This window comes from Fukomys damarensis, unplaced genomic scaffold, assembly GCF_012274545.1.
Source record: "Fukomys damarensis isolate Sample0158 unplaced genomic scaffold, DMR_v1.0_HiC HiC_scaffold_12, whole genome shotgun sequence".
NCBI lineage: Eukaryota > Metazoa > Chordata > Mammalia > Rodentia > Bathyergidae > Fukomys > Fukomys damarensis.
In genome coordinates this window covers 52,432,871-52,451,209 of record NW_022900924.1, presented here as the reverse complement: position 1 = coordinate 52,451,209, position 18,339 = coordinate 52,432,871, and the positions used below count along the sequence as shown (strand labels likewise).

Here is an 18,339-nt window from a genome sequence, read left to right as displayed (position 1 = left end):
TTTTTTTCCTTTTTTTTTTTTTTTTTTGTAGTAGTATCCTTACCTTGGCCTACTACAAAAGTTCTTACCTGTTGATTTTTGATACTTTGAAGGACTAGGTTAATGGGTAAGGGGCACACATGTAGAAACCCAAGAAGGACCCTTGGCCAACCAACTTTTACAACAAAACCAAACCAAAATGTAGCCTTTAATCTTACTGTCCCTGAAAAACCTACACGAAAGTTAAATCTATTCATCTTAAAACTATATCACATACTAAATTAAAATACAGTACAAATGATATCTTCTTAATCACATGCATCTTAATGAAATCAATGGGTGTGGACAGCAGAATAGGGGATTACAGATGGAATTGAGTGGCTGATGAGGAAGAAGTTATAATTACGGGATTTTCTGCTTGTGCTAGTGGACCAAATGCCAGTTCCTGAAGGTGATTTATGTGACTTGCCACTAGAAACACAGAGGTCATATTGGGGTCAGATGCCCTCTTCTACTCCTCACTCAGAGTTCAGCCCACAAGGCCAGAGCTTCTCTTTTCCCCTAACTTGCACCAGAAAAGCCTCTTCCCTCTGAGTCCTCTTTGGAAGAAACTAGGTATTTTATACTTTCTACTTAAAAAATTAAAATGCTGACAAATAACTAAATGCTAACATTAGTTAAAAGCTTGCACTATGCCAAGTACTATCTTAAATGCTCACATAATCTCATACAATTTTCACAAAATACCCTCTGAGGTAGGTCTTAATAATACCTCCACTTTACATAAGGAAGCTGATGATACAGGGAAATTAAGCAACTTGTCCAAGATAACAGAGCCGACCAGACCCGAAGCTAGGATTTGAACTCAAGCAGCCTATGTGTGACAGCTGTTTATCCCTGTAACACAATAGCTGAGACAATCAACTTAAAGGAAGGAAAGGGTTTTTTGGTTTTAGCTCATGGTTGCTTGGCCTGTTTTTTGGGGGCCTGTGGCAGCACAGAATAGGCAGGAGTGCTTGTTCTCATTATGGCCTGCAAGGAAAAAGAAAGGAGGGGAGGAGAAGGAGCCAGGATTCAAGGATCCCCTTCAAGGGCATTCTCCAATGACTTAACATCCTTCCACGAGGCCCTGTCTCTAAAGGTTCTTCCACTTTGCAGCAGAATCACAGGCTGGTGACCAAGCCCTCAACATACGGCACATTTCCGGTCCAAACTGTAGCACAGCCTAGCTCTGGAGGCAAGGATCTGCACTATTACATGGGGGAATCGCATGCTAATCAGTTACTAGAGGAAAAGATCATTCTGATATCTTTACCAATTAAAAATAAATGAGCATAATGAACTAAAAGTCAACTTAAATATTTAATAAGGGAAATAGTCAAGAGTAGAAAGAATATGAAATTAAAAGATATATTAAAAAAGGAAGGATAGGCTATGGGTGTAGTTCAGTGATAGGGTGCCTGCCTGATATACCCAAGGCCCTAGGTTCAATTTCCAGTGTTAAGAAGACAAAAGATCAAATTGGTACGGTATATTGAAAAAGAAAAAAGATTTTTTAAAAAAAGACTATAAGACAAGAAGAAAGAAAAATAAAAATAAGTAAGTATAGAAATGAGAACAAGGATTTGGCATTTGAAAGAGCACTATTACTGTGCAGAAACAAGTAAATTTCAACAGGCAAATGGGCATGTGCTTATAAAATTATAAAGCACTATGACAGATCAAATAAGTGGAAATAAGAAGCTCTTTCCATGACAAAAGCCCAGTCTTTTGGCATGAATATATGAAAAATTTCTAAATTTCCAAACAACAAACCAAGAAAATCCTATTATGCAAACTTCAAATGTATATGAACGTTTATATATGTCACATGTCACCCAACTCACTTTATGAAGACAAAATGGCTAATTTCAGAATCTGAAGAGGAAATTTGTTAGCTTTTTGTTGCTGTGACCAAATACCTGAGAAAAACAATTTATCGAAGAGAGGTTTATTTTGGCTCAGTCCATGGTTGGCTGAGTCCTTGGCTTTAGGTAGTGCTGGGGAGGAGAGGAGAGGAGAGAGAGAAAAGAAGAGAGAGGGAGAACAAAATGTACCCCTCAAAAACATGCCTCTCTAGTGACCTACTTCCTTCAACTAGGCTTCACCTCCTAGAGTTTCTACTACTCCTAATGGCGCTATCAGCCGAAAGCCAATTGAATGTAAGAACTTTTAAGGGACATTTAAGGTCCACAGCATAACAGGAACCAAATCAAATTATAAGCCAGTCTTATTTATGTATATAAATAGTGAGACTCTTATCTTAGCAAAAGGAGAGAAAAATACATGTAGTGTTCACTGTACCTTATTTTAGAACCATAAAATGGTTACAAAGGAGAAAAACTCATATAGCAATCATATTAATGGAGAAAATTATAATATGTATTTTTTCTTTACATATGTGTAACTATCCAAAGAGATTTTAAATAAAATGTTTGGTAAAGTTTTAAAGTTTTAAAAACTCTAAAATTGGGTGTTGGTGATTTAGTGATTGTTTTTTGTCTTATGGGCTATCTTTCAAGAATTCACATTATATCAGTCAGATTTCCATCACTGTGACAAATTGTCTGAGATTCTCATTTTAGGAAGATGGAAGTTTTGTTCTGGCTATAGTTGTAGTTTATGGTCAGTTGGTCCCACCATTTTCAGGCCTGTGGCAGCACAGTACATCATAGTAGGCATGCATGGCAGAGGAAGCAGCTTCCCTCATGGCAAGAGAGCGGCACAGAGAAAGAGGAAAGGACTAGAATCCCATTAACCCCTTCAAGGGAAGTCCCCAGTGACCTAACTTCCTCCCACCAGGCCCTGCCCCTTAAAGGTCCCATCGCCTCCCATGGTGCCACAGCTGGGACCAAGCCTTCAACATGTGAGCCTTTGGGGATATTTCAGATTGCTTGGTCTGAATTGCTCAAACCCATCAGCCTATTATTAGAGTACATCCATTATTCTTGGGTAAGACTGTGGAGAAAGGGGGCCTGGAGCCAGGGAAAATATCAGCACCTTCGGGTAAGGAACTTCATGTCTGTAGATTGTGACACTTAGAGCTGATTCAAGAGACTCTGATGTACCAAACACTTTCATGATGTCTAGGAAATGGGGTAGGAACCATTGCTTCTACATGTCCGAATTCTGTGCTTTTCTTTATTTTGTTTAGTATAATTTGAACTGTTTCCAAACTATTCTTATCTACCACCTTCCAAAGAGGAAACTAAGTAGGCAACCTTAACTATTTTGGGCTTCCAGTCAAAGCATGACAGAGTATGTGTAGAAAGCAAAGAATTTCATTTATTCTTAAGGAAGGAACACACATTGGTTTTCTTAATTCAGCATGTATTCTAGAATAAAATTCTAGAAATACTGTCAGTAAATATTCAGGATAAAAAATGTATAAATATTAGAAAGGAAGAAGCTAAAGTATATATTTTGCAGATGGCATGATTGCAGACCTAGATATCTAATGAATCAACTAAAAATCACTAAAAGTAATGAGTCCAGGTGCAGAATTTCTAAATCCTGCAAAAATTCAGTTGTTTGTATATATTATATATCATATATGTGTTAACTGTTTTTTATTTATATGTATATGGCAGTATTTATAGTAATATATAATGGAAATAAAATAAAAATAGATTCATTGTTGATACTCCAATAAAAACAGGTTAAACACAAAAGTATTGATTTAATTTCTAACAAACACTATTCTGAGAAATGATATAGAGTTGTTCATAAATCAAGTGCTATACCAAATTAGAAAAATAAATACAATAGTTCTTCCTACTAACACTAACATGTAGCTTTACCTATTAAAGCTTAAGTTAATTTCAAGTTATTAATAAGTTAATTTCTTATTTCCAACAAAATGAGTGTGATTCTTCTGATATAATAACAAGAAGAATGCCAAAGACATTTATTTTACAAGATGTAAAATTTTGGGAATGTAATTCCAGTGTGGAAGGCTGAGGCAGGAGAATCAGAAGTTTGAGCCCAGCTTGTACAACTCAATAACTCAGTGAAACCCACCTCAAATAAAAAAATAAAAGAGGCTGGAGAGGTGGTTCAGCATGAAGGCCCTAGGTTCAAATCTCAGTACTGGGGGAAAAGAAAAGATTACTGGTTCACCTTTTTTTTTAATATGGTTTTGCAACTAAATTTAAATATATATATTACAAAGTGATAATTATAAAGGCAACGGAGTAATAAGTTGAAACAGAATAAAGTCTTCAAGTCAGAAACATAAATTTAACATTAATTCAACTCAGAGTTTAAAATATGATGAGTCAGGAGTTGAGCAGGTGAGGAAAGGATTTGATAGAAATGCTACTGAAACAATTAGATACTGGTATAAGGAATTATTTACATAAGTAGTAATTAAGAATAATACTTGGAATCAGCTTATCTTTGGAAAATCTTAACATTCTTTGGTCTCCTTTTTTTTACCTTATTAGTAAAATGGGACCCATAATGCCTATCTAGAGGGAATTTTGAGGAACAATGAAGACAATGTAGGAAAGCACTTAGCATAATACCAGAAACATAATACACAGTTATTACCATGAGTCAGTGTGTTAAATATAAACAACATCGAGGGCAGGGACCAGGGGAAAAAATGAGAACCAAGCCCTGCCGTGTAAAGGTACAAGATCCCAATAATGAATGTAACTGTACTGTATACCTAAAATGTACCAATAAACTCAATGAGGAAAAAAATCATAATAATAAAAGACACATTCCATTAAAAAAATAAATAAAATAAACAATATGTAAGTATAAATGATCTAGAAATCCAAATAGAAAAACATTTTTTGTCCCCATAGGGGAGAAGAAACAAGTTTCTGATCACAGAAGCCTGAAGAATATTAGTACAGACAAAATGAATTTCCAAAAACTTTAAAAGCAAAGTGAAACAACCTGTAAACAAAATTTGGTATGGATGGTAAACACCACCTGTTGAGCTCCTAAGATGGGAAGCTTTGGAATGGGCTGGTTCAAGGCAGCCAGTGGAGTGACGGATGGAATTTCAAGTTGGAAACTCACTCTCTCTTGAGCAAAAGTCCTTCCAGGGATGCCGGGGAAGGAAGTCACAAGCCTTCTGTGTGAGCCAAAAAGCCACGAAATCAAGCAAAGGCAGACCCTTTCCCCTCTGCCACTCTTTCCCAGAGTCCTACACACCTTCCTGCAGAAGAGCTTCATGGGCTCAGTGGGTTTGTGGTTCTCCCTGGCAACCCAGCAGCTGAACCGTCTCCCTCTGGCCACAGAAGCAGCTCACCTACTGATTTCTGGCCAATTCAGCAGCCCCGGTCAGCCTTCTGCAGCCGAATCCATGGCCACTGTCCTCTTTGCCCTTGACTCCATCTGATCAAATCTCATTTACTTCCTTATTTTTTCCTCTACCTATCTTGAATTTCATATTAGTTTCATACTCACAGTCCAGCTAATAAACCTTTGCATAGTTCATACCGCTAAGGTATCGTTTCCCGGTGTATTCACTGTTGCTGGACCAAATTCCTCCTTTCCCTTCTTCCACTGGTGAACTCCTTTATCTTTTCTGACTCAAAAACTTGGGGAAGCCTTCCTCAGCACATCATTCTCCCAAGCATCCTAGCAGCCTGTGCCTGTCACCATAGTTTCCAGGCATCTTTGCTCTTGGTGTAATGCTTAGCTCACAGTGGTCCTAAGAAAGCTTTGTGTCGGCTGCCGTTCTCCAGCCCACTGAAGGCCACTAGTTTGGACATCACTGTCCCGCTGAAGCTGTGCATCCTCCTGTACACAGGGGTTCTCGACTCTGATTGCACACTGGTAACTACGGAGGAGCAAGGAAGCACTGCTGCTCCCCCATTTCCCCCGGTGACACCCCGCTCCCAGCCTCCTCCACAACCCCCACAGGCTGGGACTGTGTTCCCGCTTGCACTTCTCCACAGGCGTGGCGCTTTAAGCCACCCCCGGCGCGGAGCTGGCCCCAGAGGCCCCAGAGGTTCCCAGGCACCTACATCACTCGCCTTTGGTTCTCATCCCAAGAGTGGCACTTCAACTGTCACTGCACCTGATGGTGACCCCTTAGAGGCAGAAGGTAACGTGACAGTGATGCGGAGGGTCCAGTGTGAGTCTCCAATGTTCATACTTGTAAAAGCCGTATTTAAGGAAAAGAGCAGGAAAGCAGACATTACAGAGTGGCTTGGCTCTTCCCAAGGTTTTGGAAGGAGCAGTGCCTAATGCCACACTGTGAAGTTGAAGCTTTCTTAGCTTAGAGTAAAGCTGCTTCTGAGACTGGTAAGCACCATTTATTGGGTCAGTGGGGACCAAAGACTTTTCATGCAGGACTCTGCTTGTAACAAACAAGCCAAGGTATAGTATTCTCATTTTAAAAGTGAGGACTCTTTAGCCCAGAAGGGTGTATATTGATGCCCGTGTCACACACGTGGAACTAGAACTCAAACCCACCTCTGGGGAAAATGGGGCCTGAAGGCCTTGGAAGCCCCCTGTATTAATGGTGAAGTGAAACCCTTCATATGCCCTTGCCATATTCAGCTCTCTGAATATGGAAAAGTCTCAAATAGCGGTCTCCAAAATGGGGGGAAAGGGAGATGGACAAGGTTATTAGGATGAAGAAAGAAATGATCCGAAATTTGACCTATATTGACTTTTACTTTTACCTTCTAAAATGGCCATGGATGTTTGTGTTTGATAAAGTATATATTATAGAGTAGTGCATATATATAATTTATTAGTCAGTACTGTTTGTGGCACAAGTTAAGAACAATTCTCTGGGCCACACCACCTGGGTGAAAATCTTGGGTTTATATCTGTGTGTCCTTTGGAAAGTCCTTTCTGTGCCACAGTTTCCTCGTCAGTGAACTATTTTGGAGAGAATAGTATCTGCCATACAGGATTACTGTGAGAATTAAAGGACTCAATACACGCAGAATATTTAGAATAGTGCCCTGCAATAGTTAAGGGTCTTTTCTAGGATGAAGGCAATGATTATAATTGTGTGTGCATTGAAACATACTAAGGGTATGTTCTCTACCCCTCTCTTCCTGACTCTAACCAAGGCAGGATGTGATTTTATGTTTGGCAATTACTGCTCTAACTATTCAATTGACTCTTTAGAAGCACAGAAACAAGTTATGTGAGGCCAAGACCCCTCCCCAAGCTCCCTTCTGCCCAAGCCAGCTCAGCCTTGGCATCTGGACTTGTGCTGCCTCGTGGCCCAGTTCCACAAGAGCAGGCCCTGGCATGAGGGGTTGTTTCTTTGTGCTGTCCCCTGGCCCAGTGAGCCCAGGAACACACACAAAGGGCTACACAGAAGTTCCCTTGGATAACTGGCAGATGGACAGGCTGAGAAACAAGGCTCTGTTCATAGCGACCGCCTGCTCCGTCCACCGAAGAAGACAGAGGTCTATGTGCTGGGGCCACCCACTGCCAGCAGCCCAGGAAACAGCTGCTGATGCCTGCACAGAACCCCTGTCACTTCAGGTCCAGGCTGAGGCACTGGGAAGTGAGGACATCGGCTACAGAGAAAGGAGGAAAGAACTGCACTGACCTTTGCAATGCTGGCTGCCCTTCTTTCCCCTGCTCCTCTTTCTGGTGATGACCTCACGGTCTCACCCTCCAGCAGCCCCAGTGCCCGAAGCCCAGACGTCTCTCCTGGGGCTCTCTGGGCTGTCCTCTCACTCTTTCAGAGAGATTTATAACTTATGCAAATACATGCGGATGATTATGTAAATGATGTCTTCCCTCTTCTCATCACAATTGTGGTAACACTAAGGGAAAGTAATGATGACTGAAAGATGGAACATATAGTCAACATGTAGAAGGGAAGGAAGCTGGAATTTAATCTAGACACACTGTGGAAAAAGTAAGAGATCACTGACCCCTCAAATTTCCATGAAATCTTTAAATCTGTAGTAAATTATAAAATCTGATTACCTATATCCACTGTGTTTTCCCATTGGAATTAGTTGCTCTTAGAAAATAATCAAGCAAACTAATTGCTATATTTTATCAAAGCTCATACTATTACATCGATCCTCTGTGAATATTTTACATCGAAAGGAAATTTCCTGAACTACCTAATAAACAAAATATCTCTACAGAGAGAGAGCCAAAAAATTCCATTGTTAAATTGCTCTTTGTAAACTTCTTTCCTCTATTTTAAAGAATGAATAAAGCTGGCTTTTCATGAACCATGTAAGAATAAACACTTGGGTTTTTAATGTTGAAATGGGAGTATACTTACTCTTGCAGGCTGAAAAAGAGCTACAAGACAATTACGCACATTTCACATAATTTTTTGAAATCTGAGAAAGGTAACTGAAAGTTAAGTGCATGATGATCGCTGGGAATCTAATAATGAATACTACTGCAGCTGAATCCCTATCTCCAACTTTCACCTACACGTGCTACCTATAATTTATGAAAGTGACCCAAATCCCAGCCACTCACAAGCTCCAGGAGCCCTCAGAACATTTTGTCTGAAGTTATAGAAACAAATGTTAATTTAGAGAACCACTATTCAGCACGGAAATTAAATTCTATTGTTTAAAGTGGACTCCAGTTTGGAAATGTTTAAGGAAACATCTCAGCATCACCACCTGGCGGTGGGTGCAGAAAATATCCCACTTTCTTTTTGGTTTTGATTCATTTCAATAGTCCCTCCGCAGATTTGTTCTATTTTCTCTCACAGAGCCTACATCATGAGATGTTCCTGAGAATCACCTGGGTAATTAAAAATTCAGAAGGGTAGCATAAATTAGATTTTCTGCAAAAGTTCAGTTCTCAAAATTTTATATATTTTAATAACAAATATTCTTGGGCTGTATTACTATACATTATTATTGTCTCAAGAAAAAGGATCTGATTGTACAAAACAGATAATTTGATCTTTTATTTTTGGTAATATTTTTATGTAAGGCACAAATAAGGTAAATTATTGAATTATGATGGTGTCTATAGTTACATGTGGATGGATAAGGCAAAAGTTAGGTTACCAGTGGAAATTAAGGGTTGGGTTGTAGCTCAGTGTCACCATGCCTGTCTGGCAAAAGCAAGGTCCTGAGTTGGAGTTCCAGTACAGGGAAAAAAAAAAACTAATGGAAACTTAACTTCTATATTATCTTTTTTCCTTTTTGTACCAGGGATCAAACTAGGACCTTGTGCTTGAGAGGCAGGTGGTGGAATCACTGAGCTAAATCCCCATCCCTACTTCTATATTACATTATGCTAAGCTGTGATCGTTTTGAGACAGACAATGGATGAGAAGTCTTTCTACAGCCTTTCTGTGGTGTTCCTAAGATGGCCTGGGCTAGTCCCCAGGAAGGAGAACACAGGGTGTGACATTATAGCATGGTTAGTCTAAGAATAGGGGTACACTGTGTTGAGCACAGCCTATGTGTAGGTTCCACACATAACAGGCAATAAAACACCTTAAATGCCTTCCTATAAGGAGCTTGATCTTGGGGAGGGGGTATAGAGAATAAGCAAATTTTTTAAAATGTGTAGTATGTCAGACAGAAATCATGCTCTCACAAAAATGCAGTGCCAAGGAGACAGGGAAAGTCCATGAAATAACCATTTAAAGTTACTTTTTTTCAGGCTGGGGATTTAGCTCAGTGGTTCCGCTGCCTGCTTTGCAAGCACAAGGTCCCCAGTTTGATCCCTGGTGCCCCCCCCATTACATTTGCTCATCAATTTTTTTTGTCACTATAACAAATACCTGTTGCGGCTCTCTGGGGGGACCCCGTCCCGCGGGGAATACGAGGTGAGAGCCGCCTCTTATTCGTGGGTCATCAGAGGCCGATCCGATCTTGAATGTCTGTGAAGGAAATCTTTAAGAAGTTAGAGTACACGGCCCAAGTCTGGTTTCTGATCAAAGGCGCTTTATTGGCTCAGCAAAACGATTATATACTGTTATCCCAGGGGGAAGGTTCAGCAAGCTTATTGGACAGTTCAAGCAAATCCTCTACCAATCACATGAGTCATTCAAGCATTTAACCATACAGCAATCAGTATTTTACCAAATGTGGGGAGGGGTAAGTGGGAAGGCGTACATCAACAATTAACCCTATGCAATCTTTAACTTCACAATCCCTAGGGGCAAGTAGGACGGGGAAAACACCACCTGCTTCCTGCTCCAGATCCGGTGACCCTGTGGTTAGCACAAAGGGCTATTTTTTCTGTAAGATTTCCTGTTTGCCCAGGGGCTAGACCTGCCAAAGGTCACGTATGTAGTCTAGTGGGATTTTTCCACCGAGGCAAAGGCTAAGGTTGAGGGCAGCCATCTTATGCAGGCCCAAGCAGTCTCTCACAGTTCCCCCTTCTCTGTATAAAATTAAGCAAGATTAGGGTGGAGGGCTCATGTCTTAGGCTACTTGATGTGCCTCCGGACCTGGACGTGATGCATAGGTGTTCCAGCGAGTCACGCTGCCCCCAGGTACCGGCATCAAGCTAATCCCGTCGGAGACACCTCCACAGCCTGGAGCAGAGCGAACGACGGCGCTCAGCCATCTGTTCAAATTCTACAAAGCTTAGGGGTTGGAACCCATGGTCACCAGCGGGCTGGCTATTTTCAGGGTCCTGAGAGGAGAGCTGCTGGTAGTGCACTTGTATGGAGTGTTTGGTGGCCTCATCAACCTGGTTCTTAACAAAACTCGTGAGGCGGCGGAATGCCCATGGGCCAAAGGAAATCAACAGCATAAAGCCAATAAAGGGTCCTAAAAGGCTGGGTAACAGGGTGGACAGCCAGGGGGAGGTAGAAAACCAATTTTGATACCAAGATTCGTCCTTTTCCCGTTGCCTCTGCCTTTGTTCGAGGCTTTCCTCAACCCTTCTAATGCTATCATCCACCAGGCCCAGTTTATCTTTAAAAAAGCAACATTCTTAAAGAAGGGGGTTGGGGCCAATGGCAATGGGTTTGAACTGAGGTGGTTCTTTCAAAAGCCTGATGGAAAAGGTGAGACCCGGATCACGGCCGCTGATGTAAAGGCGAAGGCCCCACTCAACCTGACGAGTCCAGTGGTATTGTTTGCCGGGCGTGGTGGTGCACGCCCATAATCCCATAAAACTAGTCTGGATTACAGTGAGCTCCAGGTCGACACCCGTAATCCCATAAACCCAGCCTGGATTACACAGTGAGCTTAGCCTGGATTACACAGAGAGCTCCAGGTCAATCTCATCTGCATAGCTGAGACCCTCATCTCAGAAAAGCCAAATAGAGTCATAGATTGTGTCAATGCCTCAATGGTAGAAGTTACTTTTCCAATGTCAAATGCCAGCGGGCTCCCACAATTCCCCCTTTTTTATTATATTTAGAGCAGGGAGCTTCCCAGCTCAGCAGAAAGACTGTGCCTGTCTTAGGTGAGAAATGTCCAGAGAAATCCCTTACCCGTCATCAAGCCATGAGAAGTTCAATACTCATGCTCTGTCTTAGGTTGGATATTTCTCCACAATTCTCTTACCCGTCTTTGACTACCAGCCTCTGCAGGGGTTATACCATGGGTTGTGAAGGCTTGCCATGTAGCTTTTTCTACCTCTATCAATATTTATAATCCTTGTTCCTCATACCAGGCCTCACTAATTTTTACAGGCATCATTACAAAGAGAGGTTGCCTCAAACCCATCACAGAATGAAAGGAAGTCACCATTTCTGAGAATATACAATTGGTCAATTGACAATCAATATTATTAGTTTCATAAACAATCTCTATGAGCATTAACACAAGACATTATATTAGAGGCCTCTATGCCAACAATATTGAAACTAAGGCTAGTAACTTTGACATCTGACCATAAATGTATTTTTCCCAATGCAGCAGGTTTCCAAATGTTGGTTTGAGGAAAACCTGAATCTGTTTACCAAAGTCCTGCAGATAAGCTTAAGTTTGTGGAATTTAGAAGTGACCAGTCCAAAAACTTTTGAGATGTCTCATTAAATCACCAGTCCCATTAAATCCTCATTCTGGATAAAGAAGGAAAACCTTTTTGCTTTTTGGAATGAAATTTCCACTTGTGCACTGAGACACATCCTGGAGTTTTCTCTGCTGCTTCAGTGTTGGGGTCCCAATCCAGTCTCCTCAGTGGAAACCCAGCTTCAAGCTGCTCAAGGATAGTGATAGGTCTATAAACATATCTGTAACCATAATTAGGTGGAATAGAAGAAAAGGGAGAACACCTAGACCAAAAGGTTATTGTCATAAACAATATGTTGGAAAACCTGCATGGTCAAACAATATGAATACATTTTGTATACCAGAAAAGTAGCAATAATAATACTTATATGAAATCTTATGTACTGTAATGTAGCTTTGTATTAACAGGATCTCCCCCCCCCTTTTTTTTAACATATTTAACAAGACATATCTTTTTTATAGGGCTATGAAAATTATTTTGGTGGCTCCCATTAGTGAACAAAGATCAGAATAAATTTTCTGAGCAGCTGCTTCTTTATTTACCAACAGGAGCATATCCAAACTTAAAGGTTATATTTAATTATCTTTTAAGTTTTTTATTTGATCCTATAAAGCCAGGTTGTAGAAATCAACAATCTATTTGTATTTGACGTCATTCTGATCAAGAACATACAAACATCTTTGAACATTTAAGACAGACAAACATATAAGACAATTTTAATGAGTGCACTCAGATGGTTTTGGCCAAATGAATTATAAAATCTTTTTGTTATGACTAGTCAAAATTTTTGCAGATCAAAATTAACAGAGATCTCTTGTAGAATTAGGGTTAAAGGAACGAATACTCTTCTTGACTATAAATGTAAACCTTTTATAACAAACTTGAAACCAACAAGCAAACATTTTATAAATCATTTCCATAAACATTCTCTACATTCTTAGGTAAAGACAAGAGGAACATACAAAAACCTTTCATGTTAAAAGTACAACTCTTACTTATAGCTTTTCTAATATTTTTCTGTCTCATTTACTATTAAACAAACTTTAGCTACGAAATATTGACATAAGGTAGGGCTATTGGCCATGCCCTGAGGTAATACTTTCCACAGCGGGAGGCAAAATGGCCGGGCTGGCCGCATTGAAAGCATGTTTTACCCCTGTTTTGGCCTTGGAAGGCGACAAGGGCCTTAGTGATCTTGTGCATAAAAGGATCCGCCTCTGGGCAGAGATTAATCATGTCGTGCAGAGTTTTGGCTTTGGAGTTGTGTTTTAGAATAGCTCTGCAGGTCTCATTAGCATTTTCAAAGGCTAATTGTCTAATGAGGGCGTTGTCTGCCACAGTGGCGGCATCACCGAGGGCACGCTCAGCCTCGGGGCCCTGGATGATCTTTGAGAGAGGTGCTGCCGTGCTGATCAAAGTAGTCAGCGAGCTCGCGACCAATCTGGTCCCATGTGGAAGGCACAATTTTGGGGCAGGTGATAACGAACCAGGGACATACTTCGTGTACAAACAGCAGAAATTGCAAGAGATCTTTCTTTCTAACTTCAATATTACGGTTTTTCAACTGCTTTTTTATATCAGAGATAAATTTAGCTCCTTCACTAACTGCGTTCCCCCTATTCTCGGGGAACTTTGGGACGGCGGCTGTGCCTTAGCTAAGATTTGACTAACCCCAACCCTGCACCACCCGGATGGGGCTTACCTGGTGTCTGACGGGCGGGCTCCGGACTCGTCGTCTCTCTGCCGTCCGATCGGGAGTCGGTAACCTCTGTAAACCACGTTGGGCGCCAGTTGCGGCTCTCTGGGGGGACCCCGTCCCGCGGGGAATAGGAGGTGAGAGCCGCCTCTTATTCGTGGGTCATCAGAGGCCGATCCGATCTTGAATGTCTGTGAAGGAAATCTTTAAGAAGTTAGAGTACACGGCCCAAGTCTGGTTTCTGATCAAAGGCGCTTTATTGGCTCAGCAAAACGATTATATACTGTTATCCCAGGGGGAAGGTTCAGCAAGCTTATTGGACAGTTCAAGCAAATCCTCTACCAATCACATGAGTCATTCAAGCATTTAACCATACAGCAATCAGTATTTTACCAAATGTGGGGAGGGGTAAGTGCACAATCCCTAGGGGCAAGTAGGACGGGGGAAATACCACCTGCTTCCTGCTCCAGATCCGGTGACCCTGTGGTTAGCACAAAGGGCTATTCTTTCTGTAAGATTTCCTGTTTGCCCAGGGGCTAGACCTGCCAAAGGTCACGTATGTAGTCTAGTGGGATTTTTCCACCGAGGCAAAGGCTAAGGTTGAGGGCAGCCATCTTATGCAGGCCCAAGCAGTCTCTCACAACCTGTGATAATCAACTTACTAAATTTTGAAGGCTTCAACAATTAGGGGTCTTCAGCCCATCTTCAGTTAGCCCCATTGCTTTTGGGCCTATGGTGAGGTAGGACATCATGGTGGGAGGTCCATGGCAGAGCAAAGCCATGCACCTCATGGCCTGGACAAGAAGTTGGCCGGTGGGTTAGGTCCCAATATCCCCTTCAAGCACATGCCCCTAATAGTGTAAGACCTCCCACTAAGCCCCACCTTTTAAACTTGCTACCACCTCCCAGTGGCCCCAACTTGGGAACCAAGCCTTCATCAAATGGGTCTTGGCAAACTTCCCAGATCCAAGCTATAGCTCAACTGAACTGAAAGCTCTGGGAAACATGTGACTCCAGTGTGAGGTCCAGTGCTGTTGTGACCACATGTGGTTGTCTGTCTAGCTCTCTGATGCAATGTTACTAAATTGGTGGGGGCAATTATATCTAAAACACATCCTCCAACTTGGACTCTTACTAACATAGGAGTTGTTTGAGCCTCCACAGTTAATTTTTGTTTTACTTCTCAGTTTATTCTGCAGCTGGCTCATGACAGTATTCGCTGGAGAGTCCCTTGAATATTCTAAGAGTTTCTGCTGAGACGAAGGAATGTTCAGGGACATTTTGAGACTGGAGTCTGTTGCTGGTATAAACTGTGAACTCTAGAGGACTCAAGGGATAGAATTGGAGAATTGAGGGAGAAAAGACTGGGTACCATACAGTGATAAGAGTCCACATGATTAGGGATATCAAGGAGTTTTAAGTTTCTTGTAGTAGACAGCAAAAAAGGTAAAATACTAGTGTAGTGACAACAGTACCAGTTTCCAAAGCAGAAGCAACCAAAGTCCTTCCTTCAGTAGCAAGGCACTGGTTCTCCCAGCTGTTGGAAGTACCTGGGAGAAGGTAAAGAGACTTAACTCCCTCTAATGAATGGATGGACACTGGCTGAAGGTGTGTCCAAGGCTATGCCTCCCTCCTTAGGGGCAACTCATATCCAAAAGTATGTCAAGTACGAAAGCCCAGCTCTCTGAGCTCATCTGAGCCTCAGACCTCTCCATGGGCCCACTGAAGCTTCTATTGCATCTCCAGCACAGTTCAACTCCTTCTGTTCAACCCTGATTTCTTCTCTCCCTTACAGGTGTCATTCTCAAGAGCACTCACCAGCAGAGTGTGCACCAGTGGTCTTCCCACATGGATATCTCTATTTCAGAGCCTCTTTCCTGAGGAAACTGGTCTATGACAGTTGCTAACAGAAGAGATTCTAGGACGCAAACCCTAAAATGGGATTTTGGAACCGCATCACCAAGCAACCAATCACCAGTAAGGATGTCATCACTGGTAGTAAGTGGAGTATTCATGGTCTCTGGCATGCTGTAACTGCAAAAGTTTACCAGTGGAGAAATTAGGATGGGATATTGGTACAGGATAATGAGGGCAATATCTCAGGCATTTGAGAGGTTTATAGGAAGTTGTAATTAAATGAAATCAGATGGCTGTTGCTGGGGGCTATTTTTGTAGTAGAGAAATATAATAAAAGGTGTGAAGGTGATTAATTACCAATGTAAGACACACTGTGAACATCAGAGGACTTCCCGGGCAGCATATGAAGGAGTCATTTCTTGTAGTCCCAGGGGAAACAAAGAGAGGTCAGACTCAGGACTTAATTATAACGGAAGTGGAATTCTAGAGAAGGTTGAATTCTCACAGCATCTTTATATGTGTAGCTTAGGGTTTTAACGGGGAAAAATTACGATGGGGACAAATTACGATGGGGACATGTGGGTCAATGAATCTGGAAATCTGAAACTCTGAGGTCCCCCTGAATGTTTGGGCCTGCAGAGGGCGTGTGTCTTCAGAGCTGGAGGAAGTCAGCAACACTCACCTGCAGAAACTGGGAGTGTACACACGGCACTGAGGGGCCCGGGTCATAAGCTTTCATAGGAGAGTCTGCAAAAGCGCAAGTGTTTATCTGATGCAGGATTCGGTGCCTTGTCATTCCAGGAGACATCGCTAAGACAATGCTGGGCTGACTCTTGCAAGCTTAGAGCAAATAAAGGTACACATTTAGTAAAGTTGAAATGCTAGGACTTCCACAGCAGAGAGTAGAAGAAGACAATACTTGGATTACAGACTTGGCTTGAGGTACGACTAGATCAACATCAGACAGTTTTCAAACAGGGCCTGAAAATAGAAATTGTGGAAGGCAAGGGACAGTAAAAATGGAATATTGAGGAATGGGCCGATAGGAATGAGCAAGAAGTTTGAACAGCTATGTATCACTGGTCAATGACCTCCAGAGAATGCTCACCAAAGAAGACGCACAAACAGTCAAGTAGACAGAGTTAGTCACCAACTGGTCACTGTTGTCCCCACTGTAGTGCTAGCATTGGTGCTGGACAAGTGTGGGTGTGGCTGTAGGGAGCATGAGCTGAACAGAACGGGTTCCTCCTCACCAGGACTGATCCAAGTACTGAATAGACTGCTGGCCAGAAACCAAGGCTGCACCCCAGATGACAGGTCTCACTGCTTGGTGGTAAGGCAGTTATATCACAATGCTTTTATCTGGGAGGACTTACAATCCATTTTGACTGGAATTGAGATATATTCCAGATATAGCTTCCTTTCTTGACTCCGCATCTGGCACCATTTCCAAGGATTTAGAACCTGAGCCAGGGACACAAGACCTCACATAACATTGCACAAGACCAAAGGGCAAACTTTAGAACAAAATAGGCACAGAGGTGTATGTTTGGTTACAGAACCACTTAGTCTAATCTCATACTGTGCCCCTCAGAAGCCAATGCCTTCCCAATAGAGCAATGGAATATGTCTTTGGAGATACTGCTAAGGTGCCAATTTTATGGCAATTCCCCATGACACTGGGGTAGCATACTCCAGAATGCAGGTTGCAGTATCATGTTCCCACTAGGTGGAATATAGGGTCTTAGAGATCATAGAGTGGAAGGAGAGGTGGCCCTTCTTATCACCTTTGCCAGTGACCCATTTGGAGAAGTTTGCTTCTACATAAGCAGCTGGCATGCCGAGATCTAGAAGTCCTGGTTCTTGGACAGGAAACACTTCCCGAAGGACACAATAAGGATCCCTTAAGCTATGGCTGCACTCAGTCACTTCTGGATCTTTGTACCCAGGGAGTTACCACCCTGGCATGGGTGATCAACCCTGATCACCAGAAGTGGGCAGAATTATACATAAAGCATCTGCAGGACTATATAGGAAACATGGGCTAAAAGTCAATGATAGCACATGAAACCAAAAGAAACATTAAATAAATACCAAAGGAGTTGGGGGCACATGGTTTGATAGTTTCCCAACTTTTTTTTTTCCTTTTCTTTTCTTTTCCTTTTTTTTTCAGTCTTATGGGACCAAACCCAGGTCTTCATGACTGCTAGGCAAGAGCTCCACCACTGAGTTAACAGCTCCAGCCTTTCTTATTAAAAAAAATTATTTTTGAGGCAGTGTCTCGCTGTGTATCTCAGGAAGGCCTCAAACTCAGCAATCCTCCTGCCTCAGCCTTCCAAATGCTAGGATAACAGGAGTGCGCCACCATGCCCAGCTAAAATTTTACTTTGAGAGAAATCTTACTTAGTGAGAAAGTCTCACTAAGTTGCCCAGGTTGGTCTCAAACTTGTGATCCTCTTGCCTCAGCTTCCCAAGTACCTGATGTTACAGGCATGTGCCACTGTGCCCAGCAGTTTCCCAACATTTTACATCATGCACCTCGGGCACTGTGGGCTGGGTTCCTTGGAAATCAGATTCTGAGATGGAGATTAGCGTTTTTAGAGAGTGCTCTTCTCATCAACCCCTAGGAAAGCAAATGGAAACAAGAATGAACAGAGGGAGAAACTGAGGCACAATGTGGCACCAATGTAGGCCTCACCCCAAACAATGTCACTGGGAGCTTTAGACTCACATCAGCCCTTCTGGGGGCAAGGAGATTTGTCAAGGGATGCCAGCTAACCTCATAAGAAAGTATGACTTTGATAAGGAAATCCCCAAGGTAGGCCAACTTCCAGCAGCCCTTTTAGCAAGTACCTGGGAGAAAA

At 42.1% G+C, this 18,339-nt stretch overlaps 2 long non-coding RNA genes across 2 annotated transcripts in view; both read right to left on the bottom strand.

Annotated features, from left to right (window-relative positions):
- Nucleotides 1-7,838, bottom strand: part of LOC117285728 — an 11,349-nt gene extending 3,511 nt beyond the window's left edge. The window contains exon 1 of the long non-coding RNA XR_004516851.1: nt 7,559-7,838. This is a non-coding gene — a long non-coding RNA (uncharacterized LOC117285728). The remainder of the gene's footprint in view (nt 1-7,558) is intronic.
- Nucleotides 7,839-17,934: 10,096 nt separating this feature from the next.
- Nucleotides 17,935-18,339, bottom strand: part of LOC104862322 — a 37,938-nt gene continuing 37,533 nt past the window's right edge. Inside the window, exon 5 of the long non-coding RNA XR_780273.1 lies at nt 17,935-18,098. This is a non-coding gene — a long non-coding RNA (uncharacterized LOC104862322). The remainder of the gene's footprint in view (nt 18,099-18,339) is intronic.